The 25,827-nt window shown below is 38.1% G+C and overlaps 1 protein-coding gene across 4 annotated transcripts in view; it reads right to left on the reverse strand.

The window, feature by feature from the left end:
* The window catches only part of l1cama (L1 cell adhesion molecule, paralog a), a 70,284-nt gene extending 44,800 nt beyond the window's left edge, over positions 1-25,484 (reverse strand). For 2 of the 4 annotated variants that reach the window (XM_048179155.1, XM_048179154.1), the window contains exon 1: positions 25,023-25,484. The gene's annotated coding sequence lies outside the window, so the exon portion shown is untranslated. The remainder of the gene's footprint in view (positions 1-25,022) is intronic. The other 2 variants (XM_048179152.1, XM_048179153.1) reach the window with 2 other exon arrangements.
* Between the last annotated feature and the right edge of the window lie 343 nt (positions 25,485-25,827).

Here is a 25,827-nt window from a genome sequence, read left to right on the forward strand (position 1 = left end):
AGGTGCAATATTTTCTAATAATTTAATGGCCTGTCATCAATTATTCCTTATATTCATTTATTTTTCTCCTTTCTTTCTTCTCTGCTCATTTAATTGAATGTAATGATTCAGGAAGTCAGAAATAGTATTTTAGCATTTACTTAAAAACAATTGCTACTTTTTCTTATGCATTATATGTTTAGTTCTTATGCAACTGTTGTAATTCCTTTTCTATGTAAAGCACTTGAATTATGATTGTGCGTGAAATGTTCTATATAAATAACCTTGTCTATTTATAGAGTATATACTGTATATACACACACTATATATTTACAAAATTTTGTTAGATGCTTTTGATTAATCGATTAAAAAAATCATTAAAATGCTTTTGAAAAATATAAATAAAATTCAAAAGAAAAATTAGTGTCTTTATGACTTACATTTCTCTCTCTCTCTCTCTCTCTCTCTCTCTCTCTCTCTCTCTCTCTCTCTCTCTATATATATATATATATATATATATATATAAAACAACACGACTATTTAAATAGTCTATAATTAAAAATCATTAATCACTTCAAATGGTGGCCAGGTAGTTACAACACCTAGTTAAATTGCAAAAACTCTCAATGATCATAGGCCAGCTAAATGGATAGCCATACCCCGAACTCACTATATTGGTTGCCATGTTTGTTTGCTTAAACATGCAAGTAATGTTTTCCTAGTGCCACAGTGCCACTGTTTACACTTTTCATGGACTCAACCTACAAATAGCTTACATATAGTCGGCATATTAAGTTGGGATAGGAGAAAGTATTTTAACATCGTAAAACAATACACTACCTTTAAAGTGTCTGCCAAATAAATAAACATAAGTGCAGTTACAAAGTACTTTCCTCTCAACCTGTATACAGGAAAACACTCAGCAAAGCAGTTAAGTCCATTAGCCTATTCAGCAATCTTTAAAGCTATCAGCCATCTCTGCTTTGGATTATTCATGATCCCCTCACGACTTCTTGTCTCGTTACCTAATGTCTTTATTTCTTTCTTATGTAGTGAATGGGAAAATCAGTAGGTGAATTCTAGGCCACACCTAATCTGCGCTAGTCCTCTCCTCTCTTATGGAAATGAGAAGTATTGACAGGTCAAGGTCAGCCCTGCTTTAGTATTCCACAGGATTTGCATTCAAGCACAGCGGCCTTGCCTCATCTGTGAAGTGGCATGTACACAGATGACGAAAGTGAAACAATATAGTCAAGAAATATATCTTTTTATTGGAAGGATGTGGTATATAATATCAGATGTTCATTCTGCTCTGGCTTTCAGATCATAAAGACTCGATTAACCAGACCAAAGGAACATTTCTCCACCACCAACCCTATTAACTTTGTTAAAAGTTGCAAAAGCAGCACTTGGCTCTAAGTGCTCCTGATATAATCGAAAAAAGAGCGACTCTTGGGATCTGTGAAAAGAAATAAGCGAGACATTGCCTGCAGGCTGCGGATGCGGGTTCTGTAGGTCGAGTGGATATGTGTTATGTAAAAAAAGAGATTGAGTTGAGATATTCATCTTTCTTGAGCCAATGTCATACTATATATTTATCTCATCTGCACCGCAGACGTTTAGACCAAGTGTGTGTTTTTCCGCAGTTCACATGCATGAACACATTGACATAAGCCATTAGTGGCTCATGCAGCATGAACAAGCGAAATCGGTTTGAAGCGATTTGACTGTCATTCAAATGTCTTTGTCTGAATAGTGAGAAAATGGGGTCATGTTGGCTGAGTGAGTGTACTGTGTAATGCATACTGTCTGTCGTACTCCATACTGCCAGTGCTGGCAAAGTCTGTGTGGTATCAGTGCATTTGCAGAGGAAGCTAAACCTGAGACCGGACGGACTGGTGTAAAAACACAGTGATTCATTCTGCCATGCTCGGATGGAGAATGGATTGCACTGCTGTCCAATAGTGTGACAGCAAGGTGTCAATACAAGCCTGCCTGTTTCTTTTTCACACCAATCACCATGACAACCCTCTGACTCTAGCGGCACGCAGCCATACACCCAACCCTTCCCCCATTCCTCCATCCCCCCCATCTTTCTCTCTCTCTCCTCATCTGTCGCTACTTTCTTCCTGGCACAACTTCTGCATGTCCCTTATGCTTTCCCCAACACACGGATGGTTGATGTGACGTTACAGTCCAGGCTGTCAAACACTGTTAAGAAGTAGCTGTCTTAATATGTGGCACTTTCCATGAACAGGCTGCAAAATGGGTCCAAAACACATAAATAAAAAAGGGTTTTTTATAGTTCAACAATTGATTGTCAACCTCACTATGTCAAAAGTTTAATATTATATGAGCTGTTTTATATTCTAGTCATTTTTTACTGCATAAGGCTTATATTTTTTCAACCATGTAACCAGAATTTTGTAACTAAACAAATAGAGTTTAAAAACCTGATTAAATAACATAATTGACTGTTCGCAAAGACCCGCCCCCTTTAGTTACTGTTGCTACGTCCGTCAAGCCATGCCAATCTCTCGCAACACATCATTTTCTCACGCAGTGAAAAATACATCGCGGAGCAAAGAAGACACTGACAACGCGTCGACAGAAACAAGGTCTCAAATTTCAAATTTTGTCATTTTTAAGGAAATTTAAACAATAAATACCATTTTTTGGCTGTTTAAAAGGTGCCCTAGAAACAGTTTTTACAAGATGTAATATAAGTCTAAGGTGTCCCCTGAATGTGTCTGTGAAGTTTCAGCTCAAAATACCCCATAGATTTTTTTTTTATTAATTTTTTTTAACTGCTTATTTTGGGGCATCATTAACTATGCACCGATTTAGTGCGCGCCCCCTTTAAAATCTCACTATAATACAGTGCATTTACAAAGTTCACAAAGCTAATATAACCCTGATAAGATGTTCGTCATGCATACTGCATGCATGCGTCGGATCATGCGAGTATAGTATTTATTTGGATGTTTACATTTGATTTTGAATGAGTTTGATAGTGCTTCATGGCTAACGGGCTAAAGCTAACATTACACACTGTTGGAGAGATTTATAAAGAATGAAGATATGTTTATGAATCATACAGACTGCAAGTGTTTAAAAATGAAAATAGCGACGGCTCTCTTGTCTCCGTGAATACAGTAAGAAACGATAGTAACTTTAACCACATTTAACAGTACATTAGCAACATGCTAATGAAACATTTAGAAAGACAATTCACAAATATCACTAAAAATATCATGTAATCATGGATCATATCAGTTATTATTGCTCCATCTGCCATTTTTCGCTATTGTTCTTGCTTGCTTACCTAGTCTGATGATTCAGCTGTGCACATCCAGACGTTAGTACTGGCTGCCCTTGTGTAATGCCTTGAACATGGGCTGGCATATGCAAATATTGGGGCGTACATATTAATGATCCGGACTGTTGCGTAACAGTCAGTGTTATGTTGAGATTCGCCTGTTTTTGGAGGTCTATTAAACAAATGAGATTTACACAAGAAGGAGGAAACAATGGAGTTTGAGACTCACTGTATGTCATTTCCATAAACTGAACTCTTGTTATTCAACTATGCCAAGGTAAGTTCAATTTTTGATTCTAGGGCACCTTTAATGTGTCATGACAGATCACTGTAGTGCCAGCTTAAGCGGCTCGTGAACAGATCTCTTCCTAATAGTTCATTTGGCATCAAATAAACATGAATGGACATCATAAGGAATGTTATTTCAACCATGGAAAGATGTCAGTACACACTATTTTTCAAGTTCAAGTCCACCAACGTTAATCTGCTACTCCCCTGACTGCTTTGTCAGACAAAATGGTGGATTCAGCGATATGATTGTTAGATCGCCTGTCAATCAAACTCACAACGAAGGGTCAATTAAATAGACAATTTATTTAAAAAAATTTTTACTGTAAAAAGAAAATTGCTGTAGAAAGTGTCCAAATGATGTTACTTCTTAGGTATCACTGTTTTTAAAAGGAGGAAAATCAAGAAGGGTACCAAAAATGTGGGACACAGCTAAATATTACATGTTTGGTAATTAAACTGAATTAATAATTAAAAATACTACAAGGAATTGAATATAACTTCAAGAGAAGATAAGCATTTGATGTGTTTAAAACTAGCTATTTTCTATGTTGGGTTTATTTTGTAACATTTAAAATCTGGGATTTTTGCCTTTTATGCTTTGAAAAAACTAATGAGACAGCAAAGGGCACCATATTCATGGAAACTGCTTGTTTGTCCTCATTATTCATATGCATTTGCTGAGTTTTCTAGAATTTTAATCAGTGCTCATTTATATCTATTCAGAATAGAGATCAAAATATGTCCTGTTCCAGACCGTCTTTTTTTCTTTTTAAATCAGCACTATAAATTCTGCAGATCATACATAATACAGAGGTTAGCAGTTCTGAAAGATTTTGTAAGAGAATGAAATATGATATTGCTATTATGCCATTAACTTTTTCAGAACTTGAGTCATAAAATGCAACGGCAAAATGGAAAACTTTTACATTTTTGGTTATTAAAAGTTGTACAGTCATTTGATATGCTATGAGGATGCTAACTCAGGCAAAGACTAAACATTTTGATAGATCCTGTCTCTCGACCAGATCCCATCAGAAAATATCCCCTCATCTGATATCCAAAACCCTTAAACAATGTTCTGTCCGATATTCAAAACCAGTTCACGTTTTGTCTGATACCTAAAACCAGTCAACACTACATTTGGTCTGAAAGTATCCAAACTAATCATTGTTTTTGCAGATTGATGAAATTCACTGAAAGGTTCAAGCTTTATCACAAGGGGCTTTCACACTAGGAGTTTTTTTCGGAAGTACCTTTTTTTTTTTTTTTGGCGTGTTTGTTGCCTGGCAAGTCCAGAATGATATATCTTCTACAAGATATATCAGTCTAGTCAGTCCGCCCTCCGTCGTGCCTCGAGTCAACTCCAAACCGTACAGTGCAATCAGATTCGTTTATTTCAGTGACACAAACAGCGCCACTCTGGTGCGGCGAAAGTCCCTTCAATATCAACAAAGATGGCGCACGCGAGACCCGAGAGTTTGTTCTATCAAAGTCCCTTTAAGACAAGTCATTTCACTCGGCGGCCATCTTTGAAACGCCTCTCGGGCATCCTGGGCATCATGCCCTATCTCTTTAAATGGGGAAACATCAAATTCTCCAAAACTGTTCACCAACCTTACGATTACATTTCATATTTGAAATCACCAATGAAATCTGACAACAGCTGTCTTATAAATGTTTTATCCAAACGCTTGAATCATGACAAAAAAAATGTATTTTTTAGGCTGGATCAAGCTAATGCGCGTCTCTTCTGCCATGTTTCAGAGGCGCGCGTCTGACTGTTTCTATAGAAACCAGTGCTTCTAACGGCTGCTGCAGTGACGCAATGACTTTACCAGTCGGCGACTGGCTCTTATTTAGAAGGCGGGACTTATTCCGCAATATTGCGCGTTACACTTTCTCCCATTCAAAACAATACGAGTGACACATCTTGTGTTATTCTATAGTCTTTGGTTCTTTTCAGCCGTGAATTCAGTTTTAAATGACCAAAAACACATTAAGTCATTAAAACCCCAGCAGCTGACAGCACTAGAAGATTTTATTTTAAAAGACGACGTTTTGCTTCCCACTGGCTTTGGGAAAAGCTTAATATATCAGTTAGCTCCGCTCGTTGCAAAGAAGATGTCGTTGTGTGAAACTCCTGTTGTAGTCGTGGTGTCTCCTCTACTTGCACTCATGGAGCAGCAGGTAACGAAGGCCTCCAAGCTCGGAGTTACCGCTATGCAGTTATGCTATCCGCCCTTCTCTGATTGGTTTACTCTGCTTGCTGTTTGCTCAGATTTGCTCCACCCTAGAAATCGAATTGATTCAATGGCGACCAGACTCATCCGCTGGTACAGCGGTGAGGCTGAATTTTCCAGGCAACCGTGTTTGCGCCACAAAAATTGGGAACAATTTTAGTTATAGGAACACCTTTTTGGGGGACTAAATTAGCTCCTATTTCACAGTAGGCTCTAATGCAGCACAATAGGAACTATCAGTGATGTAAGAGTATGTTGATTGGCCGAACACATGCCATACGAAACACCGGCACCCGGCATTTTTAAAAAAGTCATGTAAACAGTTTATAGCCTATATATTTACTCCACAAACATGGAAAACAGTGCTAAATGGGCCGACACTTAAGTCTAGGCACTTTTCAACCTTTACACTATGGAGTTGTCGAATGCAGGGCTTAAATGATGTCACTGTCGGCCGGCTTACGTCACTTCAGAGTTCCTACTTGCGGAGTGAATGCAACTAGGAAAATAGCCCTAGGGGAACATTTAGTTCTCTGGGGAACAGGATTGTGGCTAGTTCCTATAACAGAGTTCCTATAACTGCTGCGAAAGCCCCTACACAGTCTGTCAACTCAGGAACTTCAGACAAGATTTCACCTTCAACCTCAAGATGAGACAGGAAACAGATTCCTGGCAAGTCAGCAGGATCTAACACTTTTGAAGTCCAACCGTATTGTTTTTGAACATTATAATGCATCAAATTCTCTTACTTCAAATTCTCAGAAAGCCCATTGCAATTCTCAAATCTCATTTCTTTCAGCAAGAGATAGATTTTAATGGTGTTATATGTTATTGCAGAGGGAACAGGAAAGGACAGGGAGCAAATTACTACAATCCTCAGGAAAAGATAAAGATCAGAGTGTGTTACATTTTATGTAAGGCGGGCTTATGTAAAAAAAAAAAAAAAAAAAAAAAAAAAAAAAAAAAGACAGAAATTTAAATATACTATTTTATATAGTAGTTAAATACACTACTATACACTTTTTTTTGTGTAGCCACGTGCAATATTGTGTTTATCTTGTTTACGTCTTTTTCTAAGTTTCTTAAATGTCAACCACCCACGCAGATGCGTTGTAATGTGATGAAGTGTGGGAAGATTTGTTTTTGTTAACTAGCTGTCTCTATCGATAACTCCAGTCAATCTCTCTTCCTCCAATATCCCATTTTCCTTTGCTCTCAGATGCCCGTTCCTCTTCACATCCGTCTCTGCATTGAAACACCACTCACTCACTGCACTCTCATGAAAACACACACATCCTCCATCACTTCAGAAACAGATTGTACCCGCAGTCCCATTAATAAAACTCAAGAGACCATAACTTCATAAAAACAACAACAAACATACTGTTTCAACTATATTTCCCTAAACCATTCATGCAAAACTCCATCTCAAGCAGTTTTGGTCATTAAAGTTAACTGATATTAATTACCCATTCCTTTACACGCTAGTTGAAATCAATCACGTGTAAATTTTCTCTACAGGTAGTCAAAGCAAGGGGTGTCGGCCATGGCTTCTTGCTTTGCCTCTTTCGGGCAAATATGTGTCCCTCTGACGAGCGTTTTTTTTCCCTGGAGGCAAATCTAATTATTCCCAACAGAAAGTACTGTGGAACTCGATTTCAGACTCAGCGGTCGTATCCTTTCAGCACATACCGATTTGGGCCCATCAAAGGCAACACGCTATCTCCCGCAACCAGCTTTGCCTTGGAGTTGTTAAAGTCTGGGGTGTGGTATGACACTTCACTATGTTTGGGATCAAACGCAAGCAATTCGGTCATGATATACTCTCTGGCTGTTCTCTAGTAATGTGACACAGCACAGCGCAGCGCATTTGTCCTTATTCTATATAAAGCAATACATCACAATGCTGCCCCAGTGAGCAACTACACACATACAGAGCGAGTATATGCCGCATTTTTGTAATCTCTTTCGTTTCTCCCCCCAATCGCATCTGTAATCTGGGGCCAGTTTGTCCTTTTCTCCTTCTTTTTTATGTGTCTGGTTATGTACTCCAAAAGGGGACACAGCTGTAACCGGGGCTCTCTCGCTCGTCTCTCTTTCTCTCCCTCTCTCCAGGCTGATAAGAGATGACAGCGGTAGTTGGCCCTGATTCCTGGCTGAATCTCAACAGAGCACACAAGGGGAAATGGAGAGAAAAAAGGAGAGAGAGAGAAAGAGAGCACATGGGGATCCGCACTGCCCTTTCCCGGCAGTTACAGAACCACTGAAAAGCCCTAGAAAGAGTGTTTGACTACACAGAGCTGACGCCAGACGAATACACTAGTGGTTGTCTACTGGTTTTGTTTCAGGGTTAAGAACAAAAGATATTGCAAGCATTTTTTCTTCCTTTTTAAATGTTGATAAGCCAGTAAATTTGATTTAAATCAAATACATTTATTTCGCTCATAATAATGCACAAGTATATGCAGTTAAAGGGTTAGTTCACCCAAAAATTAAAATTCTGTCATTTATTACTCGCCCTCATGCCGTTCCACACCCGTAAGACCTTCGTTAATCTTCGGAACACAAATTAAGATATTTTAGTTGAAATCCGATGGTTCTGTGAGGCCTGCATAGCCAGCAATGTCATTTCCTCTCTCAAGATCCATTAAAGTACTAAAAACATATTTAAATCAGTTCATGTGAGTACAGTGGTTCAATATTAATATTATAAAGCAACGAGAATATTTTTGGTGCGCCAAAAAAACAAAACAAAATAACGACTTATATAGTGATGGCCGATTTCAAAACACTGCTTCATGAAGCATCAGAGCACAAATGAATCAGTGTATCGAATCATGATTCAGATCGCGTGTCAAACCGCCAGTGGCTGAAATCACATGACTTTGGCGCTCCGAACAGCAGATTCGATACACTGATTCATAATGCTCCGAATCTTCAAGAAGCAGTGTTTTGAAATCGGCCATCACTTTAAAAGTCGTTATTTTGGTTTTTTTGGCGCACCAAAAATATTCTCGTCACTTTAGAATATTAAACCACTGTACTCACATGAACTGATTTAAATATGTTTTTAGTACCTTTATGGATCTTGAGAGAGGAAATGTCATTGCTCCCTATGCAGACCTCACGGAGCCATCAGATTTCAACAAAAATATCTTCATTTGTGTTCCGAAGATTAACGAAGGGTGTGGAATGGCATGAGGGTTAGTAATAAATGACAGAATTTTCATCTTTGAGTGAACTAACCCTTTAATTACTAGGAATATAATATAATATAATATAATATAATATAATATAATATATAGGGCTTTTAAAAACTATTATTTATCATACGGTCACATATTAATACATTTAATCCATGCACAAGTATATGTGTAATTACTAAGGCTGTCAACTGAATAATATAATATAATATAATATAATATAATATAATATAATATATGATCTCTGCGATTAATTAAGATTAATTAATCTGAAAATTATGTAAATAATTGCATGAAACTTTCTTGATTGACAGCCATCTGAATTACTAATACAAATATTACTTTTACTTCAATTTTTTTTCCCCTCTGCATTTACCATAGGCCATTTTTGGGCCATGATGACCCACCAGTTAAAAATCACTGGTTTAGGCTACACCAAAATCCAAAGCCATGGCCATTCATTAAGATATCTCACACACACACGCACCTACACACACGCACTTACGCACACCCCTACACACACACACACACACACACCTACACACACACACACACACACACACGGGTAATATAACAGATGGAGCAAAGACAGAGCAAGAAAACACCAGTACCATCTTCTCCCAAATCCAATTAAGTTTCCATGATGGTCTCCCTAATCCATTCTGTCCAAGGTGGACGACTCAGGACTGGTCAGCATATCCGACCCGGTGTCAACCTCCATTCCTCAAAATGAGTTTACCAGCCTTCCATATCCATGTCATTATCAGAGACATTATCAGCCACATTAGAGGAGATTGAGTTACTAGCCTCGGTGTATATTACAGGCGATCAGAGGAATCTTCTCTGGCTCGAGCAACAGAGATAGTGGGAAGCGTTCCACGGCACTTAACAGAGCGTGTGAGCCACAGTCATAGCAATGGCAGCTTACATGTCACAGAAATTTACACTTCATTGTAGCTTCTTTTACACAAGAGAGCCGCCGGAACGCATGTCTAATCCTTATAAAAATAAACCAGACAGGTGGCCTGACAGTGGCTTCACTGCGGGAGAAGGAAAGCCGACAGGGTGTAAGACGAAATACTGGAAGGATGAGTGAATGAGAAGAGAGAATGTTTGTGACAACAGACGCAGTGGTCTCCATACTCCGTTAGCCTTAAGAGAAGGGAAATCAACCCGCACCTGATGTGAATTTTGAGTTTTTTTGTACCAGTAAAAGGATGTTTGTTAATTAGTGTCATGGGTGATGAGATAAGCAGGCCGTTATCTTCTGCAGGGGGTGGTTGCGCTTGTGGCATCCTGCGAGTGTGTGTGCTGCGCAAGCTTTTGATTTCATGTGTGAGTGTGTCTGTATGCACTTTGTCATAGTTTATCACTGTCAGCTGTGACATTTTAATGGCTACAGGCATCATCTCACTCTCGCTCCGCTCCCTTTTATATATATATATGCACTTTCACATGCATTTTCACACTTTTAGTAATGCTTACTTGGTAAGGGAATCATCACTGTTATTATTATGGTTAGAGATTTGAACAAACCATTACACCTAAAGTATTCAAATTGCCACATAATGGTGTCCCATACTGTTTGTGCCACAGATATGAATTATACCTCAAATTGAGCATCTTATTGAGAAGAGGTGAGCCATTTCTTTACAACGAATGATGAAATGGGTGGAAAAAATTGCACAAAAATGCAATTAGATGGGGAAAAAAATCCACTTACACTGGGGAACTGGCAATGCACTGGCCTAGCAACTGCATATCAATTTACCAGCAACCACCCAAAAAACTTTGCAAATATACAGCAACTACCCTGGCAATCACCTAAAACACACGTATCAACCAAACATCTTTAAGGCAATCATTTGCAAGGGCAAGCGTCACTCTCATGCAAAAATCTAGTTTTCTATCCATCGCAAAAATCATCTCCCCACCTATTCTCTCATTCCTTGTGAACCTCCTCCCAGCCTTGTTCCCCTGGCTCTCTTCAAAGATCATTTCCTGTCCCCTCATGACACTCTCTTTCTTGATGTGCATCTTCATCCTGCACTCATCCGGGAGCCCCACCCAGCCCATCACCCCTCAGGTCATCCCATTGTCCAACTGCATAATTACCTCATTAAGCTTGTTAGCATTGTTTATGACCCTGTATAATTTCTCCATGAGCTCTCTCCATCTCTGTTTTTTTTTTGTCCCCTCAGTTTGCTCATTTTTCAGCATACCCCCAATTTGCCACCGTTAGCACTTCAGTTAAACATAACTCTCTCCCTCTCCTCTCTTCCATGCCCTTTCATCTTGCTTTGCTCACTCCAAATGTGTGCATGCGGAATAACATCTCTCAAGTTTGTTGTTGTTTATCAGCTCCTTTTTCCCTAAAGTGTGCGTCGAGATTCAGCACAGTCAATTTTGCAGTGGTGCACTGCAGTATCACATCAACATCATAAACACAGCCATTGCTGGTTTTACATTCAGCCCCAGTTATCTCCTGTCTGCGAAAACACGCACCGCCTCACACGACATGCAAGGAGGAGAAAGTGAAGGCTGAAATACCTGAGAAAACAACACATGGACGCACACACATACTCCTTGAAGCCAGAGTAAACAAAGCTTAACTGTGATAATGTTTCTAGTAATAAAACCATCCACTGATAGAGCAGGATATAAGATACATTGAGATACATAAGAAATAAAATACATAAGATGCATCGAGAGGATTTCTGTGTATAAATGTCACACTTTTGGTCCACTGGAATTTTTTAAATGTGATTTATCCAATCAGGACCTGTTCCTGGATCAACATTCTAGCTGATATTGGAGGAATTTTGCTATCAACCAATCAGATTTTAGAGTTAGGAGCTTAGCCAACATTTTTAAGACTGTTTAAAATGGAGCGAAGTGGCAAACTAGAATGCCAGCACTGTTTCGTGTCCAAATATGCAGTATTCATTAAACATTAGGTGAAGAATACTCAAATGGTGCACTGTTTCCACCGAGATTCTGAAGTGCCAGTCCAGTTAACAATTAACATGCATATGGTATTCATACGACATACATGCATACTTGTAGAAACTCATTTAATTAAATTAAGCATGCAGCTTACGGGTCTTTTTTCCCCTTTCAGTAATGTAAATTGCCATTACTGTCCAAAGCTCAAATTCATCTGTTATAGCAAAGACTATCCATGGGTTTCAAAGACGTCACTTCCGCTATGCCCGTCGCCATATTTGTGTCCGGTCACAGCTGCGCGCTCTGTTTAAGTCTATGGTGACAGCAGCTAACTACCAGAGGAAGGCCAGCAAAACACTCTCAGAAGGTTCACAACAAATTTACAATATGTCTGGGATATGTGGTGCTGTTAGCCGTTTCAACAGTCGTCAGAACTACAAATTTATTTGATCCCAAAGGAGTTAGATCGGCGGAATTATTGGCTTCATTCAGAAAGGACCACACCACTGGCAGCCAAACAGCAACGCACAACATTAATAACTGCTGGGACTGTCATTTACATTTATAACGAGAACACTATTGTAATAAAATGTTCTGAATTCTCTATGTTGTTGTTTCAGCGTGTTGTTGTGGGAAGAGGGCGTCTACTGGAGTTAAACATTGATTACATAACTTGTTCAAACTTCACTTGTGCATTCGCGTAATTTTGTGCAGATAAAACTTGTAATATTAATTTTATGAAGTATAAATATCTGATTATTCTCATAAAGGATGTGTTTCGTTGAGGAAATAACCCACAGAGCTGATGATCATATAGCTTCAGCGCGAGCGCTCAAAAAGTAAGGCAAAACATTAATATGATTGGGACTGTCCTTTTATATATTATAATATAGTCGTATATACTTGTAACATAAGGTTGTTAATTATTTGGGCTTATTTGCTGTGTTTCGGAATTCCATGACGTTACTTTAAGTTCATATATGCGTGATTTTGTGCAAATACTAGTTGTAGTATTATTTTCATTTTGTATAAATATCTGAATTATTTTATATAGGATGTGTTCCGTTGATTTAATTAACTTTCAGTTTATGTGTTTTTATTCTCTTCAGCTTCAGCGTGCGCAGCTCAAACAGCAGTGATTAAGTCATTAAATGTTTACAGTAATATTAAAACTTTCATATTTAAAAAAAAAAAAAAATGAATGCATTAATTTTAATAACTAGCTCTTATATTGTTCTCGTATTATATTCAGCAACACATGGTTTGATTAATAAGGATCACGAACAATAATTTTTTTCTCAAATCATCTCATTTTGATAACAGTATTATTTGAGCTGCACGCGCTGAATGAACACCCGTAAAATTAAGCACTTTGCTAGAAGGTTAATTAACTCAAAGGAACACATCCTATATAGGGTAATTCATATATATTTATACAAGACAGACATAAAATTACAACTTATATTTGCACAAAATCATGCACACATGCTACTTGAACTAAGTAATGTAGTCAGCTCGTGTCGTGAATTTGTTCATCCTGTAATAACACGCCGAAACACACCAACTAGAATTCACAATATTTTAATACAATATTGTATACAATTATAATGTTATGTAAATTACAGTCCAAGCAGTTATTAATGTTGTGCGTTGCTGTTTGGCTGCCAGTGGTGTGGTCCTTTCTGAATGAAGCCAATAATTCCGCCGATCTAACTCCTTTGGGATCAAATAAATTTGTAGTTCTGACGACTGTTGAAACGGCTAACAGCACCACATATCCCAGACATATTGTAAATTTGTTGTGAACCTTCTGAGAGTGTTTTGTTGGCCTTCCTCTGGTAGTTGTAGCTGCTGTCACCATAGACTTAAACAGAGCGCGCAGCTGTGACCGGACACAAATATGGCGGCGATAACATACAGTGACGTCACATGAAACCCATGGATAGAATAACACAAGATGTGTCACTCGTATTGTTTTGAATGGGAGAAAGTGTAACGCGCAATATGGCGGAATAAGTTCCGCCTTCTAAATAAAAGCCAATCGCTGACTGGTAAAGTCATCGCGTCACTTCAGCGGCCGTTAGAATCACCGGTTTCTATAGAAACAGTCAGACGCATTTAGGTCTGCGCATGCGCATTAGCTTGATCCAGCCTGAAAAATAGTTTTTTTTTGTCATGATTCGAGTGTTTAGAAACTAAATTTATGAGCCGGTTGTTGTTAGATTTCATTGGTGATTTCAAATATGAAATTTAATCGTAAGGTTGGTGAACAGTTTCCCCATTCAAAGAGATTGCATGATGCCCAGGATGCCCCAGAGGCGATTCAAAGATGGCCGCCGAGTGAAATGACTTGTCTTAAAGGGACTTTGGTTATAGTGCGGTCACATTACGACAAATTTTTGCAGGTGGAATCCAGTCATTTCAATAGGAATTCTCACAATCAGGTAATACACGTACAGGCGAAAGATTTCTCCATGCAGATTTCTCAACAGGTTCAAGTTCGTCATGTGGATTTGCTGCATTGATCGATAAAAAGCTGTTTGGTTTGAAAGTGACTTCTGCGAGCTGCGGTTTATACATTGCTACACTAGGCAATGGACCTTTTTTGCTTGCAAAATTTCAACAGATTTTTGCAAATGTGATCACAACTTTGTGTAGCAACCTTGTAAAACTGTGACACTGACAGCATCTGAAACGCTTTCCAAAAATGGTGCACAGCTTGGGTTGAGAGATACTGCAACAGTTCGTATGTACAGGAAGGAGGCGGCGGGAACCAGCGAACATTCAACAAAACTTTAATTCAAAATAAACAAATACAAAACGAAAGTAATGCTGGCAGACCCTCGCGGACGTCTGCCGGCCACACAAACATAATAAAACATAAAATAAAGTCCAGGCCTTGTCCTTCACTGTCGTCGCTCCTCCTTTTATGCTCCCGGAGCTCCTCCGTGAGAGACTCAAGGCCGGTGCGCCTCGCAGGTGATGCTCGTTATCACTTGCGTCACCGGCCTCACGCCGTTCCCTCACGGCTCTCGCCCGCCCTGCTCGTCACAGATACGTTTAAGCCCTGATGCAAGACTTTATTGACCTATCATTTCTCTCTAATTATAGGATAGGGTTATTATTGGGACACCGTGATTTTGCCGAGTTAGAAGTGTTCCTAGATCAACAAGTTTTGTTGATCCTGGAACAACATTCCTGTCTGAAAATTGAGTCCTAACCCCATCCCCTGCCCCTAAACCTAACCCTACCCATAAGTTATCTCTAAATTCAGAGGGAAATGATAGGTGAATAACACTGATGTAGAAGCACCTAACCCTGGTTTTAAATTTGTTGTAAACTTGACAAACTGAAAACTTGTCTCTCAAATCTGATTGGTTGATTGGAATGTTGTTCCAGGACCAACAAGAAACATGTTTTAAAGGTGCCCAAGAATGCTTTTTCACAAGATGTAATATAAGTCTAAGGTGTCCCCTGAATGTGTCTGTGAAGTTTCAGCTCAAAATACCCCATAGATTTTTTTTAATTAATTTTTTTTAACTGCCTAATATAACCCTCAAATGGATCTTTACAAGATGTTCGTCATGCATGCTGTATGCATGCTTCGAATTATGTGAGTAAAGTATTTATTTGGATGTTAAAGTTTTATTCTGAGTGAATTTGAGGCTGTCCTCCGTGGCTAACAGCTAATGCTACACTGTTGGAGAGATTTATAAAGAATGAAGTTGTGTTTATGAATTATACAGACTGCAAGTGTTTAAAAAAATGAAAATAACGACGGCTCTTGTCTCCGTGAATACAGTAAGAAACGATGGTAACTTGAACCTCATTTAACAGTACATTAGCAACATGCTAACGAAACATTTAGAAAGACAATTTATAAATATCAGTAAAAATATCATGCTATCATGGATTATGTCAGTTATTATTGCTCCATCTGACATTTTTCACTGTTGTTCTTGCTTACCTAGTCTGATGATTCGGCTGTGTGCAGCTCCAGACGTTAACTGGCTGCCCTTGTGTAATCCCTTTCATAATGTTGGGAACATGGGCTGGCATTATGCAAATATTGGGGGCGTACACCCCGACTGTTACGTAACAGTCGGTGTTATGTTGAGATTCGCCTGTTCTTCGGAGGTCATTTAAACAAATGAGATTTATATAAGAAGGAGGAAACAATGGAGTTTGAGACTCACTGTATGTCTTTTCCATGTACTGAACTCTTGTTATTTAACTATGCCAAGGTAAATTACATTTGTGAATCTAGGGCACCTTTAAGTGTCTATTTTACAGTTTTGTGTTTTGTTAGTCTGCTTCTTCTGCATCCATATTGCAGAACTTGATTTCACCAAGTGCAACATGTTCCTGGATCATCATCTTTGTTGATCCTAGAACACATTCCAACCAAATTAGATTTGGGGAACAAGTTTACAGTTTATATCAAGTTTAGGCTTACATTATAAGTTATGAGTAGGGTTAGGTTTAGGGGTAGGGATATGGTTAGGATTAAATTTTCGGACAGGAATGTTGTTCCAGGATCAAAAAAATATGTTGACCCAGGAACATGTCTAACTGCAAAATCAGGATGTGCTTCATTATTACAGTGTTTTGTTAGTCTGCTGCTTATTTGTCTGGTAGCAAAAGTGGGTGGTTTAATCAAACTTCACACTTCAGCAGAGCATCACAACTACAGCATCAAGACTACAATTAACGTCTGAATCATTCAAATGTGTGCAGTCGCCTTGTCAAAGAAAGGACAGCTAAAATGTGTGATTGTCGAGATTCTTTTCTCTTGATTAGTGAGCGTTAGCTCTGTAAGGGGGATGTGTTGTATCTTTTCTTGGTCCTGACTTGCCCCACCATCCCCAGGTCTTAAAGTGCTTCTGGGTGGTTGGCGAGTGCAGTGTGAAATGAGACGACACAGTAGGTGAGATTAAATTAGCAGAGTGCATGGGGATCACACTCACCAGAGCACTGATCCTGCAGTAATGAATATATCATGCCTGACATAACGCTTTTGACTCCGCTAAAACAAACACTCAAAGCCCCAGGCCTGTCACACAAACCTACAAACGCTCTCACAGCTATACCACTGGAGAACTGAAAAGCACTGGAAAGCTGAGCTGGAGTGAAGACCAGACCAATACCAGGGCAAAACTAGACCTACTGAGACCCAGACCATGACTAGATCCATTAAGACACAAAATTAGATTCAGACTACACACAGATGTCCCAGATCGAAATGAGACCTATTGAGACTCAGATCCAGACTAGACCCATCTAGATGCAGACTCGTGAGTCCAAGAACCAGGCTGTCAATTTTATTAAACAGAAAAAGGGGAAATGTTGAATGCTTAAAAAAAAAGAAAAAGAAAAAGAGATTAAAGTTAAAAGTATATATTAAAATAAAATATTAAATATCTTACCATATTAAAGATTAAATATATATCAAAATCTAAAACTTAATCTTACATGAACTTTAATAAGTAATTTTATCATTCATGTCCACATCCATCTAAATTCAGACCTGTCAGTCCATGAAATTAAATACAAGAAATGATAAATGGTAAAATAAAAATAACAAAAATATTAAAGATATAAAAATCATAAAATATTAAAACAAATATTAAATGTTCAATAAATGTAAATTATGAAAATACTAATAATATTAAAAATATTCTCAAAAGAAAACATTTAGTATAAATGATAAAAAAAAAAAAAAAAATTATCCTTTTAAATACACTCTCATTACATTGGAGGTACACTAAAGAGGACACTGGCTATTGAGACATCTTTCCCTGCATGAAAAGATTCTGGAAATAGACCGTGGCCTTGGTCTGGGATCATAAAGCATCTCTGATGTAGACCCAGACTAAAAAAAAAAAACAGACTAAAGCCACACTTATGCGACAATTTCTGAATTTCTAATCTTTTATTATGATAAGAAAGAAGCCACAGATCTCCACAGTCATTAATCTAGCAGACTGTCAGCCCACGGCAACAATATGGTCACCCATTCCAGTCCAGGTCATCTCATAATAAAATCTTCCAAACAGCAGATTTTCAATAAATGATGAATAAATTATGTAAAAAAAACAAACAAAAAAATGATTCACCGCAGCTGTAGGCATTATGTAAAGATTGATATAATATAAAATGTTTAGTTAAAGGGTTAGTTCAACCAAAAATGAAAATTCTGTCATTATTTACTCACCCTCATGTCATTCCAAACCCGTAAGATTTTTGTTCATCTTCGAAACACAAATTAAGGTATTTTTAATGAAATCTGAGAGCTTCCTGTCCCCCCCCATAGAGCACTACCACTTTGACGCTTCAAAAACTTCATAAAGAGATCGTAAAACTAATCCATATGAACTGAGTGGTTTAGTCCAAATTTTCCAGAGACTCAATTGCTTTATATGATGAATAGACTGAACTTAGGCTTTTATTAACACATAAACATTCACCAGCACACACATCAGTTGTGGTAAACGGAAGCTCAAGCATGTTTGCTTGACGTGTGCAAGAACCAATGAAGTCCATTTGAGCTTCCGGAAGAGGTTTGTTCTCGCGCATCAAGCAGTTTCCGTTTAGATTTTGTTTATGTTTGCTGATCAATGTTTATATTTGAATAAAAGCATAACTTAAACCTGTTCATCATATAAAGCGATAATCCAAATTTTCTAAAGAGACTTTAACCACTCAATTCATATGAATTAGTTTTACAAACTCTTTTGAACCTTTTGAAGAATCAAAAGTGGTAGTTGCGTAGCTGTCTATGGAAGGACAGAATTCAGCTCTCAGATTTCATCAAATAGATCTTCATTTGTGTTCTGAAGATGAATGAAAGTCTTACAGGTTTGGAATGACATGAGGGTGAGTAATTGATGACAATTTTCATTTTTGGGTGAACTAACCCTTTAAGAATCAAATTAGGTAGAAGAACAGTGAAATTGCTATTATGGGAAACTTATGACAATGGACTACACATCTCCACACAGTACTCAACAGAGAGACCTCTCACAAAGCAGAGATTCACGCTGAGTTCACTCATTCATTTGGTCAATAATGTCTCTTTTATTAAAAAGAGATATAAAGAGGAATGTTTGTTGGACAAAGACATGGCTTTATTTCACCCAACTGTGGGAGGAGACTGCACTTGTTTTAGCACAGCTGCATTTTTCCTTTACAATTTTTTACTTTGTTGCTTTATGTTGACATTCACAACCTACACATTTTGAATAACAAAGCTAGTTACAACTTCTGCTGTCAAAAACAAGCAGCTAGTCTTATGAAGAGAAGAAAACCTTTGCACAAGAGGGGTTTCAACTATGGTGACAGTGTTGGTTTGTTTTTGATTTATCGTCAAACTTACGCCTGCTTTTTGGTGATTAAATCCAAAGAATTGACTGATTTAAAGTGACCTCTGTCAGCATAAGTTAATTTCATCAGCATATTTAGGGCCGACTCTTTGAGATGGATGCATTATGGTCTCAATTGCATGATTGGCTTCATTTTGTGAAGCTTTGCATGTGGGGATTAAAAAAAAAAAAAAAAAATGCAACTCATTCTCAAGAACCCATTACTTTGATTGCAGTCTGAAGAAGTATTTTGGCTGGCAATGCATGAATAAAGATATAACCTTGAAGAAGCAAGAAAAAAAAAAAAAAAAAAAAAAAATCACTTGCAAGTGCCAAAAAGAACAATAGAGCGAATTGTTTAACATCTTGACATTGTTTTCTTCCTTAACTAATATTTTTACATGAAAATAGATTTTTTTATACAGGGTTACAAATGATATTCACTCTCTCCTTGGTTACTTTATTTCAACCAACTGGTTCGACAAACAGAAAAAAATAATAATAATTATATCTCTCCTTCCTTCTCCTAACATCTCATGATCTTGTGTTAAAATTCGAGCAAGTCACAAACACCTTTTTTTACCTATTAGTACTTGTTCTGCTCTAACAGGCGAGTTTGTTCATCATGCGCTCTTTTAAATCAGCCTAATGCATCCTGCCCCCCTCCTTGTCGTCCTCCAGGCTCGTCTGACCGTCTCTGTCCTGCCACTGTCATCCCCCTCCTGTCTGCAGAGAAACGCTCCAACCGCAGCCTCACCAGGCTCTGCAAATGGGTTTAACTAATGTATGTGTCTCTCTGTGGAGGCCGACCCCGTCAGCAGAGCGGCAGCAGTAGGTTGTAAAGCTTTCGCCACTCCATGGGTACTTAAAACAGGTGTTGTGGGGGGATTTTTGCCCATCATGCGTGCGGGAGCAGGATGAGCCAGCGACACCGAGGCCCTGAGGCGATAACAGGTGGCTGTGGAGACTCGTGGGCTGTGCTGTTTCTCCCCAGAGCTCCTCTGTAACCAGCACATTCACAACAGATGCTCTGCATCTGAGAGCTGCGTTTCTAGTGTTATTCTTGCATGATGCTATGATGGTGTTTTGGATGTCAAAACGGAGGCCATCAAGTCAAGCCAAGTCACTTTGATTTATATAGTGCTTTATACAATACAGATTGTTTCGTAGCAGCTTCACAGTAATAAACAGGAAAATAACAGTATAATTTCATCAAATATGAGTTTAAATTCGACTGTAAAACAGCTCTAAAAAGACAATAGTGTCATTATTCAGCTCAGCCTTTGTTCAGTTCAGTTCAATAACTGTATTATAAAACAAGTTAATTTCAGCTTCTCTGGTGTCTCCAGATTGTGTCTGAAGTTTCAGCTCAAAATACCCCACAGATAATTTATTATAGCTTGTCAAATTTGCCCCTATTTGGATGTGAGCAAAAACACCCCGTTTTTGTGTGTCCCTTTAAATGCAAATGAGCTGCTGCTCCCGGCCCCCTTTCCAGAAGAGGGCGGAGCTTTAACAGCTCGCGCTTCAGTTGCTCAACAACAAAACTGGAGAATCTCACGCAGCCAAAATGACGATTGTCAGTAACGGTGTTCAGCCTTACATTGTTCAAAGTCGGACACTGATGGAGAGACTCAGGAAGAAGTTACAACATAGAATTCAACTGGACGTTTCTGAATGGTTAGAGGATACTTTTATGTAGTTGCTGTGGAGTTGATTCAACTCATCGACTAGCATGTGCCGTCATGTTAATCTTTTGTGCAAATCCAGCATTGAATTGACCCTCGTTTGTGAAGCAGTTCGGCGTAAAATGACAGCATGGCAGCAACACTCTACTACAACAACTCTTCCTCTTCTCTAAAGCAGCCCAACAAGGCCTCGCCCTCCTTGTTGCGTGTTCCCAGGGGCAGGGTTTGTGTTAATTTTGGGGTTTGTGATGTCACCAACCCAGGAAGAAGCTTGTTGTAGTCCCTACCAGCCGTTTGTTGTAGTACCTAAAAAGCGATTTCTGTAAAAGAAAATATCTCCCTTTGCATTGAACTTTGAGCATCGTAACTTTGCAGATGTTGTTTATGCTCTAACGGCAACATTACACACTGACTAAAGTTAAAAAAGTAAAATCACCCCTTTAAAGTCAGCATGAAATGGAAATTGTGATAGTCTTATCTTCCCTATTGTGACGTACTGTATATTCAAGTGTAATGGCTTCTGAAACTAAGGAAAATTATAAGGCGGGACTTGATTTTTAATTCGGAGATAATTGGATCGTTGGATCATTGTGGTTTTCTACTGCTGGATGTCCCGCCCTCACACCGAAAAACGTCATCAGAGAAGAGATGTTGTTGCAAGAGGATCAGGAAGTTGTTTTGATTAAAAATAACGAGGGCACATGAATTTAAAAAAAATAAAATGATAATGTGTACAGATAAATAAGTTTACAATAAACACTGCAATATTTCATAAAAAATAAGGTGGAGGTTTCAAACTGTGACTTCATGGTGACTTTAAACCCCAGTTAAGCAAGCCAAATGCCACAGTGGCAAGGAACCTAAACTCCATCAGGCTTCTTGAGATCAACCAGGCTCAGTCAGGGAGCTAGTTCTCCTTTAGCCAAATGAAGGAACATGGTATGATTTTTGAATATAGGCTGCATCACGAGTCAGATTGGTGTATTCATTTAATACTATTCAAACAGTTTTCATCCAGCTCCTTGTGCTTTTCAAGATTGGGATACAACATGCCAGCATTAGGTGGAAATGCAATAGTTGTAGTCTGTCCAGCAGGTCAAAATGAAGGCCAGAGAAGAATGATGGCTTTTTTTCTTAGTCCTTCTTTTAATAGATCCCTCCCCACTCCTGCCCCTTCCCTCGTTGACCTTGCACCCATTCTCTCTCTCTCTCTCTCTCTCTCTCTCTCTCTCCCTGTTGATCTCCTCAGACAGTATAAGTGCACATATATTATCGGCCTGCGCAACGGCTTCGCCTGTCAAAAGTGACCCCACCCTCTTTCCTTTCATTCATCCCTCCTAAATCTCTCCAGCTCGTCCATCCATCTGTGCACACAGCTCAATTAAAGCCTCTGCCTCTGAGGAGAAGATTTTGCAGAGGCAGATCATATTTTTCTGTGCACACAGACTGATGGTATGGCACCGTAAAAGCAAGATCACCTGCAGTATGATGGATGTGGAGCAGAGAACGGATATCACGCCACACTCTCATGGCCTAAGCACCTGTTTGCAGTCTACAGACACCTTGTCGATAATCAATTCAGAGTGATTTATCCTGGAAAGACACAAGCCATTGTCTGTCAGCGACAAGCAACTAGTCAAAATTCCTTTGCAGGGAGATAAACTGAAGATGAACCACAATAAGTAGCTCTACCAACAGAATATGGTATTAGTATGGTATTCTTTGAAGGGCCTTGAAATATCATATAAATACCATGGTTTTGAATATGGTCATCATTATACCATAAGAAGCTCTACACTTGCTAAAATAACATGGTAAGTGTTTATAATATAATATAATATAATATAATATAATATAATATAATATAATATAATATAATATATGCGATTAATTGCGATTAATTCATCTGAAAATTATGCAAATAATTCCATGAAACTTTGATTGAAAGCTATAATAATTTAATATAATATAAATCACTATCAACTAGTACTGGCACAGTACTTTTTTTGTAAGGGTAAATCAAAATGTTATACACACACACACACACACACACACACACACACACACACACACACACACACACACACACACACACACACACACACACACACACACACAAGAAATCATGGTATTTCTATGGTATTCTTTGGATTACCTTGAAATACCACATAAATACCATGGTTTTGAATATCATTATATCATAAGCAGCTCTACACTTGGCACAAAATAGCACTGTAATTGTTTTTTGAATATAATATAATATAATATAATATAATATAATATAATATAATATAATAAATATAATATATGTTTCATGCTATCATGGTATTCTATAAACTAACATGTAAATACAATGTTTTAAGAATATTGCAATCATTTGTACCTTCAACTTTTCATAAGGGTAAATGAATGATTTTACAACAATATCATGGTATTATGACAGTATTTTTTTGAATACCATGTAAATAACATGGTTTATGAATATAATAATCAATGTATACCAGTACTACCACAGTACATTTGTTGTAAGATTAAAATGAATGTTTAAATTTGATGGCAATATCATAGTAATAGTCCAATAATATACATATAAGCACTGTACCATGGTAGTACCGAGTACTTTTGTTTAAAAATGTAAATTTTATGATATAATCATGGTATTATTTACTCTATAAGTATATAGAGTAAACTTAAAATACTACGGTTATGAACATAATAATAGGCCTATAGTATAATCCTTTTACCATTGTACCATTGATATACCATTGATAAAATACCGTATATGGAATACCATGAAATTGCCATAGGTACCATGAATATAATAATGAATATATATTATGAATATAATCACTGTACCATGGTACCACTTTTTTCCAAGCATGAAGGAGAATTCTGTTTAATTTAATGACAAGAGTTTATGTAGTGCAGTATGCCATAAACTTTGCTAACAGAGCTAATAATTTGCAACCTGAGCACTGTGAGCAAGACCCACCCTGAATCAAACATGCTGGCGTGCTGCCAGGTGAGGGTGTCTGCATTTAGGAGACGGAAAATAAACGCAGGCCCCACCCAATGCTCTTGCTCACATATATTTGCTATTGTCGCCTGGCCCATCCAAGCATCATTATTTGTTTTCTGTAACGTGCACACACCATCACACCACTGCGAGAGGCAGCACTGCAGACCACCAATACTCTCACCACCACAATACTCTCAAGGGTGATCAACACAATTAAACGGCCCAGCAAAACGACGGGGGAGGCAGGACCAACCATATAGATAATACATGAATTATTAACAATGATAAACAGTGATACTAATAAAACATGCATTTTAAAGCCTTTAAAAATAAGACTACCAACTGTACCAAAGCAAGCTATTGATGCCAATGAAGTAAATATCATTAAATAAAACAAATGTTTGCATTACGCCTAGGTAAATATGAAGCTGCAAAATGCAACCAGACCAGCACATGCAGCAAGACAGGTACTAACATGCAAAGAGTCCTGCATTAAAAACAGAAGAGCCTGTTGCTGATATCACATGGGATGTTTGCGAATCCACCAGAGAACTGTTTCTGTTTATGAGACAGGGCAACTCAAGGAGACAATATGACATTACAAAAAAAAATTAAATAAAAAAAATCTATATATGTACACATAAAAAATAATTATCAAAACACATTTGGCTCCTCTAACACACTGAAGTCTTAAAAAAATATATATTTTTCTCATACTTGAAGTCCTAAATGTAACACTAGATATGACTAAAAAAAAAAAACACATAATTGACTATAACATTATAATTATTTCAAATGGAATAGCCCCAGTTTACTATACCACACACCAACCCCACTGCTACATCATTGCATCTTAAATCTCAAAGGTGTGATCATCTAACCACAAGAAAAATCAGCAAAATCAAGCAAATTCTGTTTGACATCCATCAGACACTAAATACTATTGACATTCTCACTGACAACCTTCTCTTCTTACCTCTGCAGGTTTAAAGCGGCTTCAGGTTTCCGTCCTCCTCTGGCAACTCTGTTGTTTTATCTGTCCCTGAAGGTTCTTGTGTCTCTTGCTCTGTGTCAGATTGATTGTGGCCTCTCTTCACTGCTGATGCTGCAGTGCGAGGAAAACACACCCTCTCCTGGCTCCCTCGCTGCCTCTCCCCTCCTCTGATTGGCTGCCATCAAGAGGCAGTGACATCACCCTTTTTTCTTCTAGCTCCCTGCCTCTTTTCCTTCACTCTCCTCTTTTCATCTCCCCTCTCCTCCCTTCATTCTCTGACCATTCCTTTATTGTCTTCATGCTGATTTCCACTCCGCATTCCTCTGGTGCCAAACGAAATGCATCCATAATTTCATCCGTGATTGGCAGGATCTGTCAGAGCAGGAGGAGAAATTCAGTCAGGCAGAGGAGTGATGACATGTTAAATGCAGAGAGATGTTCTACAGCACCATTAAAGGCTTCTTGCTGGTTGTATGGTGGGCGTGAGTAATAAGGATGAGAAATATATGTTATGCTAATTAGTGCATTGTTATGCAGTATTTGTATGGTGGCACAGGAAGAGCTTTTCGTTTATCCCTCCCTTATAATGGCAGATGAAATACAGAAAGAGAGTATACAGGAATTTGGCATTACATTATTTTTTGTGTATAATGGCCATACATTTGGGTCATTGACGAATAAGGTTTTTAAAAGTGTCAAAAAACATAATATAGAGATATAATTAATTTTGAAGTTTTATTAAGAGTTAATGAGATTGTGGTTTTTGTAATCAATTAACACAAATGTT

Source organism: Megalobrama amblycephala, linkage group LG24 (assembly GCF_018812025.1).
Source record: "Megalobrama amblycephala isolate DHTTF-2021 linkage group LG24, ASM1881202v1, whole genome shotgun sequence".
NCBI classification, from domain to species: domain Eukaryota; kingdom Metazoa; phylum Chordata; class Actinopteri; order Cypriniformes; family Xenocyprididae; genus Megalobrama; species Megalobrama amblycephala.